This window comes from Brienomyrus brachyistius, chromosome 14, assembly GCF_023856365.1.
Source record: "Brienomyrus brachyistius isolate T26 chromosome 14, BBRACH_0.4, whole genome shotgun sequence".
Classification (NCBI taxonomy): domain Eukaryota; kingdom Metazoa; phylum Chordata; class Actinopteri; order Osteoglossiformes; family Mormyridae; genus Brienomyrus; species Brienomyrus brachyistius.
In genome coordinates this window covers 7,790,896-7,805,623 of record NC_064546.1, presented here as the reverse complement: position 1 = coordinate 7,805,623, position 14,728 = coordinate 7,790,896, and positions in this window count along the sequence as shown.

Below are 14,728 nucleotides of genomic sequence, written 5' to 3'. Positions count from 1 at the left end.
AGCACTGGGGAGGTTTGGGGACATGATACCAGACGTGGAGTCGTGAGCCAAAATCAAGGTTGGGGTACACAGAAGCCAGGAGGTCAAGAGCTGTAGGTCCTTATTAGACAAATAATGCAGGTTAGTTTTCTTGGCACGTCTCATCGAGAAGGATAATATCTTACGTTGATCCACTGATCGTGCTGGGTTAAGTAGACTTGTTAATGGTCGCCAGCTATGTCTTTGCATTCTCAAGAGGAAAGGGATGGAACAGGTGTGACAATCTGGGAGAGTGGTGCACACACTTTTTGTGTGTATGTTCATTTTCTCTGGATCACACATACTCACTTTTCAGAAATAATCTTAGATCAAATGTAGGATGAGTTATACATAACTTTTTGTATGAGAGGTCCCAGGAGTACTTGTGTTAGGTGGAAGAGAAAAGGAGGAAGTCGAAGGGGGCACCAGGGGAGGTGAGGAGGAAGGTGAAGGGGACACCAGCGAAGGGGAGGAGGAAGGCGAAGCCACGGCAGGCGACCGCACAGCCACAGCGGCAAAGGCTCAATCAACCGACAAGCCGGAGTGGGGAGACCCACAGGTGACTGACGAGTCGAAGCAGGGGAACCCGCAGGCGACCGACGAGGCGTCGGAGCCAGGACTGAAGGCAGCCGATGAGGCATTGGAGGGGGACCCGCAGGCGACCACCGAGCAGGAGCCCAGGGAACCGCAGGCGACCGGCGAGCAGGAGCCAGAGGATCCACAGGTGAATGCCAAGCCACAGCCACAGGGACCGAGGCCAAGCCAGGGGGCAGGGTGGGCAGGACACGTCCCTGGCGCAGGTGTCTCTGTCCACTCCGGGAGACCGAGAGGTAGGGACCCAGTTGGGATCAACCATGCAAGAGTGATGGTCGGGGTGACCCCCCAGAGGGTTTCCTCAGGGAAGTCAGGGCAATCCCAGAGGGGTCCCATTCGAGCTCCTCCTCCATCCCCAATAAGGGAGGAGGAGCGATAGTCCAACAGTTGGGGACCTCCTCGGGGACAGGAGCCAGGGGCATGGAAGCAGAGTCTGGGGAATAGTGGATAGGGACTGGAAAAGGCGCAACAGGGACTTCAGGGGGTAGAGCAGGAGTCACCAGAACAGGGGCATGAGTCACAGGAATAGCAGGGGGCAGAGCATCGTCCGTCGACACAGGGACCTCTGGGGGAACAGCCGGAATGGGCGGTGCAGGAACCTCCGGGGGTGCAGCTGGAATGAGAGGCATAGGAACCTCGGGCCGCAACGGCGGCGCAAGAACCACCGGCACAGGAACCGTGGGAGGCGGAGCATCATCCGCCGGCAAAGGAACCGTGTGGGCGACGCCTTCTTTGCGAGCTTCGGGACCAAGCGATGGTGTCCTCAACCAACCTGGCCCCTATTAAGGCTAGGCATGCTCCCCAGAAGGGACAAGCTGCTGGCGCTGGCCAGGTAGCAGTGGCGTCAGGTGCACGCTCGTGCGAGCTTCGTATGGCTGCAGGAAAGTGGTGGTGATGTCATGGTTAAACACCTCCGGACTCAGAATCGGGAGGGGTTCCTCCTGACACACAGCAGGGCAGACAACAGAGATGGAGATGGCCCTTAAGAAGACCTCTGATCTTACATCTCTGGCCTTTCCCTCTTCCCTCCTGCTTCATGTGGCGGAGACGGGGGCAACTCTGGAAGCTCCAGCAGCGGACCAGAGGGTAATTCTGCTGTCCAGGGCCACCCACTGCATCATCGCCTCTGTCAGTCCATTTCTGAGCTGCTGTAGGTTGAGGCATACCTCATCCGCGAGGAACGCATCCTTTGAAGGGGAAATCCTCCCCAGGATGTCCCCTGTGTGTGCAGCCAGTGAGCGAGCCTCGGGGCCTTCCTGGACCTTGGGCTGTTGTAGCCAATAAACCGCCTCATCAACAAGAATGAGGTATTCTGCCTTGGTCAGCAGAGGCATCTTTTTGCAGAGTCACAATGGGAAACATGGAAGCAGGAGCAGGGAGACGTAGGATCAGGAACGAGGGATTTATTGTAGGAATTAATCCTAGTACAGGACATGGACACACGTAACATCAATGACTCGACTGGGGAAACAGACTTGAATGCAGACTGAAATACATAAGACTAGTTGGAAATAACAAGAAACTGATGATGACATCGGGATTTTGCACGAGGTTAACAAATACACTTGTTTTCCATCCATCCATTTTCTACCTCTTTTCCGGGGTCGAGTCATGGGGCAGCAATCTAAGCAGGAATGCCCAGACCTCCCTTTCACCACCCACCTCCTCGAGCTCCTCTGGGGAAATACCAAGGCATTCCCAGACCAACTGAGAGATATCATCTCTCCAGTGGGTCCAGGGCCTCCTTTGGTTGGACATACCCGAAACACCTACCCAGGGAGCCGTCCAGGAGGCATTCTAGATAGATATCCGAACCACCTCAACTAGCTCCTTTCGATGCAAGGGAGGGGCAGCGGCTCTACTTTGAGCTCCTCTCGAATGTCTGACAGGCCCTGGACTGTATTCCACTCTGGAGTTGCCCAGGGGGACAGGCACCAGGCAGGGGTGGATCTGCCCCCTGGTTTGGTGCCAGTTTGTTGAAGTTTACTCTGATGGATGAGAGGGCCGCCTCCCTTTGATTTCAAGTTGGGGGATGGGCTCTGACTGTGCACACACTTCGAACAGCAGTCCAGAGTATCTGGCCTTCTTGGAGAAATTGAAGGGGGAGCCGGAAGGCGCTCCTTCTGGGTACTCCATTGTTCTCCTGGGGGACTTTGACACTCATGTGAGTGAAACCTCACTCACTGTGTCTTTTCTTTTCCCTGTTTTTGTATTATTCTGTCTTAATGATGTTGTAATGAATCACAATACACCCATGTAAAGTTCCGTGGCGTGACTCTGTTGTGAAAGGCGCTATATAAAAATGAATTGAATTGAATTACTTTGTTCATGTTGGCCTCACTTAGGGGCCCAAATAAGCTAGGCCATGTCTCTTTTTGGAGATGGACCTGCTGGTCATAGACACTTGAATAATGTTGTCACAAATGACCTAGCATGTTGACTGTGTTTCAAGCAAAACTGAGACAGAACAACAGAGCTGACAGACAGTCTTAAGCCCCTTTGAGACATGCACTCCCATCTTGGGCAGGGGCTGTATGTGTGAACATGAATGTACAAATCAGTTGTATCAGACACTAAACAGATTTTACCCTGCTAGCTCCCTAGTACAAATTCTGGATAATTTCCAGTTGACCCCCATATATGAATGGAGCAGGGAGAATTCACCAGCAAGTGGGTTTGTTGATGATGTCTCTGTTATGGGACTTGTGCGAAATTAGAAGAATACATACATCCCAGGGTGAAGAAGAATGAACATTTACAGAATACCCCAACAAACATGGCTAACTGGAGAGACGACGAGATTCAACAATTTCTGTCAGTAGTGCTGTAAACAAAACACTGATGTCCACAGCGTGTCAACATGGACATTCTCCGGTTGTGTGCCACATCTTTGATAGAGCAACTGTCTGGAGTTCAACTACTCTCTCCTAGTTTGTTCGAACTAGGAGATTATTCAAAGGCATGTTTTGGGTGCAATATGCAATGAACTAATTGGAATGGCGCGTCTCTTCACAGTGATGAGGGAGCAGCACATGATCTATGATGCATTGCAATTTTGTTCAAACAAAATACAACCTACAGTTTTAAGGTGTTCCAAATTGTACAAATAAAAGACAATAGGGTTTTTTTTTTCTTTCATTTTTCACAATTTAAATTCCGTACCAGGCTATATAAGATTCAGCTCTTTTGCCAGTTACTCTTCTTTGCCCGTGCTGCATCGGCACATGTAGTTTAGCATCATGCCTTCTAAAGTCCTGTAATGTGTCCTCATTTATATCCAGCAGACATCCATCATGTATGGCAATGTTATGCAACATGCTGCAACCTTCTGAGGGCTATATTGTAATGTTTCACCTGATCAGCCCCAGCACCTGTGCAGAGATCCAGCAGCGGACCAGGCCGTTTCTGTCTTTGCAAAGGAAGAGACGTGGACACACCAGTTAGGTAAACTGTCCAGTCCCCTCAGTGCCCCTCTGTCCTGCAGCCATTTTTGGGGGGGTCTCCTATCCTGCAGCCCCCTCAGAGCTCTTGTGTCCTCAACTTGCAGTCCCCTCTTTGCCCTCCAGCTCCCTTCCTGCTGTTCCTGAGCATCCATCAGACTCGCCTCCTGCTCCAGATGAGCCGCCAATTGGCCCAACCTCTCATTCGCCTAGGCCTGCAGCAGTCCACTCATCCAGTCCTTTTGTGTCTCATCCTCAGTCTGTTAACCCTTTAGTGTCCCTTCGACCACGGTGTGTTCTTACCATGTTCCTTCCTCCTCTGTTCCTGAGCCTGGCACCCTATCAAGCTCCTTTTTTACCCTTCCCTTCTGGATCCCCAACTCCATCCTGGTCCTTGCCTCATGTGCCTGGTTCTGTCCCTGAGTTTCCACGTCCAGTCCCCAATTCCTGGTCCCCCTCAATTAGTTCCCTACTATGTTCCCTCACCTGGTGGTCCTTCCCCAGCTTCTCTTGTTCTCCCTCCTGTCTGTTCCCCTCCTGTTCGAGTTCCTGGTTCTGTCCAATGCCCTGATATTTGTTATTGGTATTTCTGTTCTGTTTTTCCTCCCTTTCCCGCGCCTGTTTTTGTGGCCCTTGCAGTTCCTTAAATTGCCTGTCCATAATATCTGCCCCTGGCCTTTGTGTCTCCTCATATTTTGCCAGCAAGTGTTCCTTTAGCTCCTATGTGTTCTTATTCCACAGCCCACAGCATTGTTCAATGGGCTGTGTGTGCAGCTCAGACTGAGAACCTACTGGACATGGGTTCAAGACTGGTTTGGAACCAGCCTTACATGCCATGTTTAATTATTGGTTTTTGTTCCTAGTGTTTATTAGTTCTTTGCTTCCCTGTTTTAATTTACCCTGCTTCTGTCCTGTTTGATTCTGGTTTTACTTGTACTTGTTCTTTGTCTTTCTCTAGTGTCATTAGCCCTCTGTGTTTGCTCATTTTCTCTGGTTACAGCTCTTGTTAATCCTAAATTATTCCACCTGTGTCATGTTGTTCAGCTCCTTTTTTGATTGGTTGATTTTTGTCAACTACCCTGCCCTTTGTTATCTGAGTGTATATTAGTGCCAGCCTTTGTCCTGTTCCCCAGCCAGTCATTGTACTCATGTTACCATATGTGGTTGTTGTAGTTTGTCTTCCTAGTCCTGCTCCCTGTGTTTAGTAACTTTGTGGTTTATAGTTTGTTCCTTTTTTTCTAGTGTGTTTTGAAACCCTTGTGGTCTATTTGTTTTGGTGTATTTTCCCAGTGTGTTTTTTTCTTTTCTTTTTGTCTGTTTTATTTAATACACCCCTTGTCTCAGAACTGCCAGTGGATCTTCACCCTCATTTGACACTAGTCTGACACTGGTCTTGCATCTCACTCATAAATTACAAGTCTGAACCATAGACACTGTAATCGGAGACTGATTTAAGACTGAACAGAAATACTTTCAATTTTGAGACAAAACTGAGTTATTGAAACATTGAGACCAAGACCATAAGACTACTAGGCACAATCAAAGGTACTAAACACCTAAGGAACGGGATGGTCAGTGACACTTGCTGGCCAAATGGGGAAACAATGGACAGAATGGGACAAGAGAGTAACTACCAGTTCCCACCAATTCTTTTAATCTTTTGAATTTTATGCTGGAAACCATGTGATGACCCCTATTTTGGGAACTACTACTGTATGGTGTCTTTTCATCTTCAACCATCTCAAAAACCAGCACCTTGGATACCCCCACATGTACATAAAAACAACTATTCAGGAAAACATTATGCTGTTCATTAGGTGGCAACTGCCACATTGTCTAATAAAATTCAGCAGATCATAGTGTCTGCATAAAGCTGGAATAGAAGATTAAGTCTACATGGTTAAAAACGGAGGCCCCAGCCTTCGCAGAAGAGTGACATATCCATGGGCTCTTCAGCAAGGCCCTTAACCCCCAGCTTCAGAGGTGCTGCACACTGGCTGACCCTGTGCTATGACCCCCAAGATTGCTCTCACCTGCATCTGTGTGTCATGGAAAGTAAAACAGGGTAGGCAAAGAGAAGCATTCCAATGTACTTATGCAAATGGGAAATACATTTGATTTAAATAATCCTTTAACTGATTAGATTATTTAATGGTGGGACAGGAAATCTTATGAAACTTTTTCAGTGTGTGGTTGCATTATAGATACTCATCTGCTTATGATGACTTAGGCACTGACATCCATATCTTAAACTGATTTGGTAGACTATTATAAGCATGTACTACCACCAGATATTTCCCTTTCTCCCCTACTTGCTGTTTTTAAACAATGATACAGTATCAAGTAAACACACAAACTGTGGAGACTTTCGACACCCAAACAATATAAAAGGTGCCAGATACGGCACTGTCTGGTTAGACAGTTTGGGCAGCCATGTGGCTGAGTGGCTGTTGTTAAACCTAATGGACCAACCACCATAATTTGAAAATAATTAAAGCACTATCTTTCCTTTTATCACTGATCATTTTTTACATTTATGTAGCTGCATTTAAATATGGGTGTATCACATATTTTGTTTTTTCTTTTGCTAGATGTTTATGGCTACTTGCTGGCAATTCTACTGCGACATGTGGGTGCAGGTTCAATGTAACAAACAAATTAATGGTCATTAACGATGCCCAAACATGTTTGCCGCATGCAGTCTGCTCACTCATTTTAATTTCTATCCACATTTGACCATTTTGACATGCTTTAAGAAAAACAAAATAATGCTCTTAAGAATAGCAGTAATTTGTCTGTAATATTTTCAAGCAATTGTCAGCATAGTATAACTGTGTATTACCAGATCAAACTTAAAAAAACATTTATCTAATATCAAGAAATGTCACAAGTTAAATAAAAGCTCGTGTAAAAAAAATCCTAACAATGCACACTACTCCTGTTCATTGATTTTAAAATAATTATATAGCAATTTGGCAGACACCCTTCTCCATGGCAACAAACAGTATATGACCTCAGTAAAAAGTGTTTTGCTTTTTCTAAGTAAAGTAAAACAATTCATTCAATACAATAGAACAAATAATCACAAAACTGAACAAGCCACCGTCATTAAACTCTTGAAATAATAGTTTTTCCAAAGTCCCGCCTTGATGGACTCCCATAGACAGAGTCTTATAGTATAATTACAATAATTATTTCCTTCTTGTTTATTTATTCATTTGTCTATCCATCTGTGCAAACTACCACCTTTGTGGGGCAGTAAAATGTCCCATTGCCTTCATTGCTGAAGAAATATATTAATATGCTCATATCTATAAAAGCAAATGACAAAACTAAAGCCCTTAAATTTTATATTATTTCTGAAGCTAAATAAGAAAACAGTTTTTGATGCTGTGACATTAATTACCACTGCTTGAAATTAACATATACAGTATAAGTTGTAATGCTATGGAATGGGCTGAACATCTTCAAGGCAGATATTTGCAAATAAAACAATAAATCAATACTATGTATTTTACATTTACCTACCAACATATTTTGGCATTTGTTTTATTATGGTTTCATGTATGCAGCAACATAACACTGCATCTCAATTGTAGTGTACATACTAATTAATGTGAAAAGTGCATGCTTTTCTTATAAATATTTATGTTTCTGTTCTGGGTAGCGAATGTTTTTATGTATCATTGGGAAATGTATTTGATACTAGTCTAATACGGTAACACAAATAAGAAGTACACAAGTAACATTTGAAACATTGCTATACTTGCATTATTTAACATGTCATTTCTGTGACCATCTATATAGGGCACAGCTGGTCTTGCATTCTCTATGTTATGTCTACAAGACAATGTACTGTTCAGTAATTTGACACTATTAAATTAAATGGCTATTACTTAAGCGTTTCAGTCTTTAACCTTGCAACATAAATAATTTTATTGATATAGGAATTTTACTGTATATATTATTCAACAGAGATCAGGATACAGAAGTAATATAAATAATATTATATAAATAATTATTTACATTTTTAACTCAAGCTGCCCAGTATGTTGGACACAAATGCCATCTATTGGTAAAGGGAAAAAAATACCCTAATAATCTAGCATATATGCTTGTATTTGGAATACTCAGAAAATGAATTTCTTTTTACCTATAACAGAAAAAAAACAAATACTTGAAATATTGTGTTAAAATTTTCTACACTGTGACATATAATACTAAATTAATAGCAGTCATTAATCCCCACAATATCTAATCCTACTTGTGTGCATTGCAAATAAATGATTTGTCATGAATGTATGTGCACTCTATGTGTATTTCAGCATCCATCAAAGCCAACAGCGATACCTCAGATAACCACATGCTTTTTTGCCAGACTTGTGCTAGCTGAAATACTGCCCCTTGGGTACCTCTTACTCTCGGTTTTAAATGTATTTGCTGACATCTTGTGGTGAAATCATATGTAAGGTGTATAAAAAATTCAGTAAGTGGTGAAAAAATGATTTGGAGAAATTTCTTTTAAATGTATAAACAGTTTAATTGTATTTTACATTCAACACTTACAACATATTCCATAACTACAGGGTCATGGTACACATATGTATGCCTATATGTATGTGAATATAGTTGTACAAACTACAAAAGGCAATTGCGAAGAGTTTAAATATAGAGTTTCTTTATATTCGTTTCCCTCCATCTTCTAATATCTTCTGTATCTTCTAACTGCTTATCCAGTGGAGAGTCAATGAGGGACCCTATCCCAGGCAACAGGGGACAGTCACGAGTACACCCCAGTACAGACTCATACACAAAAATCACATGCTACCAGAGCTGCCAATACTCTTAACTGCTGGTTTGTGGACTGTTTTTTAAATTATAATTTTGACCTAATTCCTATTTTGGCACACTCAATGAATTCCAGCCTACACATTTTATTTAAAACAAACAATTGAGGGAGTGTTATCCCATTAGCTTTAGCTAATAGCTTAAGAATATAGAATTCTTAAATATTCCATTTGAACAGTCATCATAACCTGTGGTAGTTCATTTACAGTAAACTATTTTTAAATAAAGCAGTATGTATCATTATTCATAAGCATTTCTATACATTTAAAAAAATCTCTGGCATAATATGTATATTTTTTACATAGCTGCTTGCTACATCACTAATCTTTCATCTTTTTTATTTGGCTTTATTAAATATAAATTGGAGTTATTACAAAACTACATTACACATATGATTTAAACACTACTACAAAGTGTAGTGATAAATTACACCAAATATAATTTAAAAGGGTTAAAATAAAAAATTTAGATGCCCCCTTTGTCTAACAGGATTTTAAAGGCATCATTTGCAAAAATGAAGTGATGAGAATGCGTAAGCTGGTAATTTTTAGTCATAAAAAGAGTATGTTATTTGGCCTATTTATTTCATAATTGTAAAAGAATGAAGTGGTATCATTTTTACTGTTAACATATAGCCAAGGTGTTGGAAGAAGGTGCTTCTTCTCACAGGATTGTTGGATCAAGTTCAGGCGTTTCCAGCCCTCTCGGCCCAGATGTCTGTGCTGGTGCACAGCTCGGATTGTGAAGAGTGGAACAGATGGGACTCCAGTTCCTTGCCCCGGTAGAGATGGTGACATCCTGTCATTGCCGACAAGAGGTGTCTGTGATTTTGAAATGGTGGCTCCTGAAAGTGATTAATACATGTGATCTCATTCTCAAGTGGGGGGAGGGAACCTTAATGTTATTTTATGGTGAGGTCTAGATTTAATTTTCACATGCACACTTATGTTTGCTTTCATGCAACTCCTCAGCCTATGTGATACGTTCAACATTGCCAGAGGTGGGATAAATGCCTGTTTTTCATACATCGGTGACATATAAGCCAAAAAAGAAAGTGTTTCCCTATGACCTAAATACTATTTACTAAGAACTAAATTAGAAAATATTTGCTTTATCAAAATTCTTATGTATCATTGTCTGATTTTGGGCTGTCTCTCTCTCTCTCTCTGAATGTGTATGTGTGTATGTGTATATATATATATATATATATATATATATATATATATATATATATATACACACACACACACATACACACACATACATATAAAGCGTAATGGAGTTAAATAAAATTGGTTTTCATATAGCCTGCTATTTGTCAGTATGCATTTGCCTGGCAAAGTGTAGTTTTGGGTATTTTTGAGCTTTCACACTACACTTTCAAAATAAAAATGAGCAGAAAATCTGTCTGGAGCATCTGCATTATTGTCACAGTCTTTGGAGAGTTCAAGAAAACTGTAAGGTGTCTGAGCCTAACAAGATGTTTTTGCATTACAATGAAATCATTCATATGATAATGAAACATAATAATTTGAATTGATCTGAATGGATTTTCTTTGTTTCATTATTAGAAATGACAGCTCCACTGTTTAAACATTATTGGAATTTCTTATTCAGGGAAAGTCTATTTTACACATATACATAATGAATATTTTTATATTTTGATATAAATATATTTTTAAAATACATTAAATACATGATCATAAATCTTGCACTATTTGCCTTCCTCTGTTTTTGGAGGAAGGTGGATGACGATTCCTTTTATTTTGAATGAACTATGAATACTGTTACATTCTCATCAAATCTGTATACCATGGAAACTAGTGTTTGTATGTTTAGTCTGTGGCTTGCTATATAGGTTGCTTGTTAGATGGGGAGCAACTGCAGAGTCTGTGTATAATTATATCTGGGACAAACCTTGACCAACATAATTAGCTGAATTTCGATTTGTTCTCAATTTCCTATTCAATGTGCTCAATAGGAAATCATATAATCCATTAGGCATGAACAGCTCTTTAAAAAGGAGCATTTGTGAAGCACAGATAATAGAAGACTTAAAATCCTGTAATGCAGAGGCTCTAGCTTTGTTCCTTGATTGCATAATCCCATTTCACATGCATTTCCAATGTGTTCTTTTGTTTTTTTTTCTCTCTTTCCAAGAACCTAAGCATTACTGAATTATGCAAAATGTCTGTCTGCCTAATAACCATGCCACGGGTTTAAAATATAATATTGCACATAGTGTTATACACTGCTTAATATTAAATTTTCCATTCCGTTAACCTAACTGAGAATAATGGTGTCAGGACATCCCTGTGAATGTGTTGAAAGACAAGTGTTATGTCATAAGTATATGATTGTTGCTACGCACTTGCTGGAATACATTATGAGAAAAACATAGATCTGTATTTCCTGTACCAAGTTCAAATCTTAAATATTTTAAGTATACAAGAAACATGGCTCTAAGAAATAAACTGAAATTGAGTCATTCATAAAACTGGCTTGCATTTATTCATTAAAATTGTTGCATTTATTACTTCAGGCAACTTAACTCAAACTGTGCAATACCCGAGTTCAATTCACAGTTTAGTCAGTTATTTTCAGTTTACTTGTAATGGATAGTCATTAACAGTCATCTAACTTTAAATACCCTGGCTTTCATGATTTTTGCTTTATTTGGGAAATATTAGGGGACGGCATGGAGGTGCAGTGGTTAGCACTGTTGCCTCACACCTCTGGGACCCAGGTTTGAGTCTCCGCCTGGGTCACATGTGTGTGGAGTTTGCATGTTCTCCCCATGTCGTTGTGGGGTTTTCTCCGGGTACTCCGGTTTCCCCCCACAGTCCAAAAACATGCTGAGGCTAATTGGAGTTACTAAATTGCTCGTAGGAGTGCATGTGTGAGTGACTGGTGTGTGAGTGTGCCCTGCGATGGGCTGGCCCCGCATCCTGGGTTGTTCCTTGCCTTATGCCCATTGCTTCCGGGATAGGCTCTGGACCCCCCGCGACCCAGTAAGATAAGCGGTTTGGAAAATGAATGGATGGGAAATATTAGGTCAATATTTATACTGAGAAACACCCTGAGCATTTCAAACAGAAGGTGAATAGAGATGTACATTAAGAGAAACATCTGTTTTTTGGAACACTGAAGCATGCAAGTCTATTTAAGTAGAACCCAAAACTAAAATTACCCAATAGTGAAAAGGAGCATAAAAGTGCCCCTTTAATTGCCCCCCAAACACCATCTCTGCCACACAATAAATAACATAAAAACATGATTTTTTTGTGTAATTTATTCACATGAAATACATTGTGTATGTTTTTTACTTGCACAGCAACCATTGACATGGTGTGTATAACTGTAACTGCATTCTCTTAGCACAGGTGACTCAAATTATCATTCCACTACAAGCCCCTTGTTTCTATATGGCCCACAACTTTTAAAATCTTTACTCAGTCAGCGGGCCAGATTTATCTCTATCAACTATTTGTTAATTGAAACTAAGGAGCCTGTTACTTGGTTATATGCCTAAAAACAACTCACATTCTGCATTGTGGTGTAATGTGATGAAAGGTGTATAAAGTTTGATGGGTTGCCTGTTTTGGTTATTATGAGCATCTCCAAATGCTCTAAAGATTGGTGTGTTGTTCTCAATAGATTTTATTGAATTCAAAATGTGTCCATGTGGCTAAACATGTTCTTTTTGTTGTGGAGTTTACAATACACTATTAACATCACTTGCACCAATCATTAATGTGTTGTCACATCATCATTTAAACCATGATAAATAACAGCACAAATGATATAACCATTTTAGATTCTTTGTCATGCTATACCATAATAATTTTAACTAGGGGTACAACATTAATTCCAAAACATCAGCATCCTCTGGACAACCTTACGTATAGCAAAGGATATTCTGTAATCACTGTTTGGAATACTAACCCCACAATAAATGTATTTTCTAGAGCTGTGTGAAGCTGGCCCCCCTACAATCGGCACAAATAAAAATTCCATTATATTTGGTTAATGCTGCGTTAGTGGTACATTTGTACCACAAAAATTAAGATTTGTGCTGCTTTCGTTTTAAAGATAATAGCCATTATTTTTTCCAGACAATTACGTAACCCAGCACCCCTACAAAGGCGTTCGGGCGTGAAACCAGGCTCGTTTGTTGGTGCTGGGGTTGTGCTGCAAAAAGTGTTTTCTCTCTTTTACTTTTTGAGATTTTAAACGTTTTTTGTAATTGTCAAATGTTCAACCAGCCCCACTTCAAAGGCGTTCAGACATGAAACCACCTGCGTGAAGTTGGCCACCCATAAGTTTCAGACTTCAAATAGACTGATCTCAATTGTATGTGCCGCATTTCTGCCGGACTGTGCCATTAAAAATTTTGTTTGTGCTGTTTAAGTTTATGAGATATAAATGTTTGTTTACATGGTGATGTCATCAGCGTGAAGTTGGCCCCCCATTTGCGTCTGATTCCCACCAGACCAACTACAATTGTGTGTGGCATTTGTGCTGGTTTGTATAGTGAAAACAATCCTTTGTGCTACTTTAGTTTCTGAGATATTAATGTTTGTTTACATGGTCACATGACACCAGCGTGAAGTTAGCCCCCCATATGTGTCTGGTTTCCACCAAACCGATCGCAATTGTGTTTACTGCATTTGTGCTGGTCTGTGCCATTAAAACTGTTATTTGTGCTGCTTTAGTTTCTGAGATATTAATGTTTGTAAGGTTGCCCCCAAACCCCGTTTGCATCTGGTTTCGACCAAACTAATTGTTTGTGCGGTATTTCTGCCGTTAAAACTGTCCTTTGTGCTGCTTCAGTGCAGAGATATTGCTTATTTATATGGTCATGTGACTCCGCTGTTAACTTTAGCCACCCATTTGCCTCAGAACCAGTCTCAGTAGTTTGTGCCGTTTAAAAATTGTCTGTTCTGTTATTAATGTGTTAACTCAGAAAAATATCTCAGAAACTAATGCAGCACAAACGGAGCACACACAATTGCGATCGATCTGGTGGAAATCAGATGCAAATGGGGGGCCAACTTCATGCTGATTACATCACCATGTAAACAAACATTTATATCTCAGAAACTAAAACAGCAAACAGAAATTTTAATGGCACAATCCAGCACAAACGCGGCACATACGATTGAGACCAATTTAGTTAAAATCTGAAACATATGGGTGGCCAACTTCACACAGGTCGTGAAACCAGGTTCATTCGTCAGTGCTGCGTTTGTGCCACAAAAATCACTGTCCTATCTTTTATAGCTTTTGAGATATTAAAGATTTTTTGTAAAGGTCAAAAGTTCAGCCAGCTCATTTGTAATTTGTTAGCGGCACATAGCCTTCAGACTACCAATTAACAAACCAAAGTTACAGATAATAATACACTACCAAAACATCAAACTTAATACTGCAAACCACACGGTCTGCATCTGAACCTCACATTTAACAGAATATATTAATAAATTAGATGGGTGGGCAGTCGTAGCTCTGATATTTTAATATTAAAGGAAAGCGGCCATTAACACTGCTTACCTTTCTGGGTAGTGAGAACAAACTAAAGAATATAATGCCATCCAGTCGAAACCTGCATAAGGACTACGGAGTCCCGGAGCTAACCTATAGATGGATAGTGGCCAAAATAAGTCATACCATGATGCCATTTAGCGGTACATTAGAGCTACTGCCCTACATATACTGAACATGTTTTATGTCAGATGGTATTGCTTATTTTACATGCACAGACATTTACAGAAACACTGAAAAACAACAGTAATATTTCTACAAAGTCATATTGTAAATTGTGGATT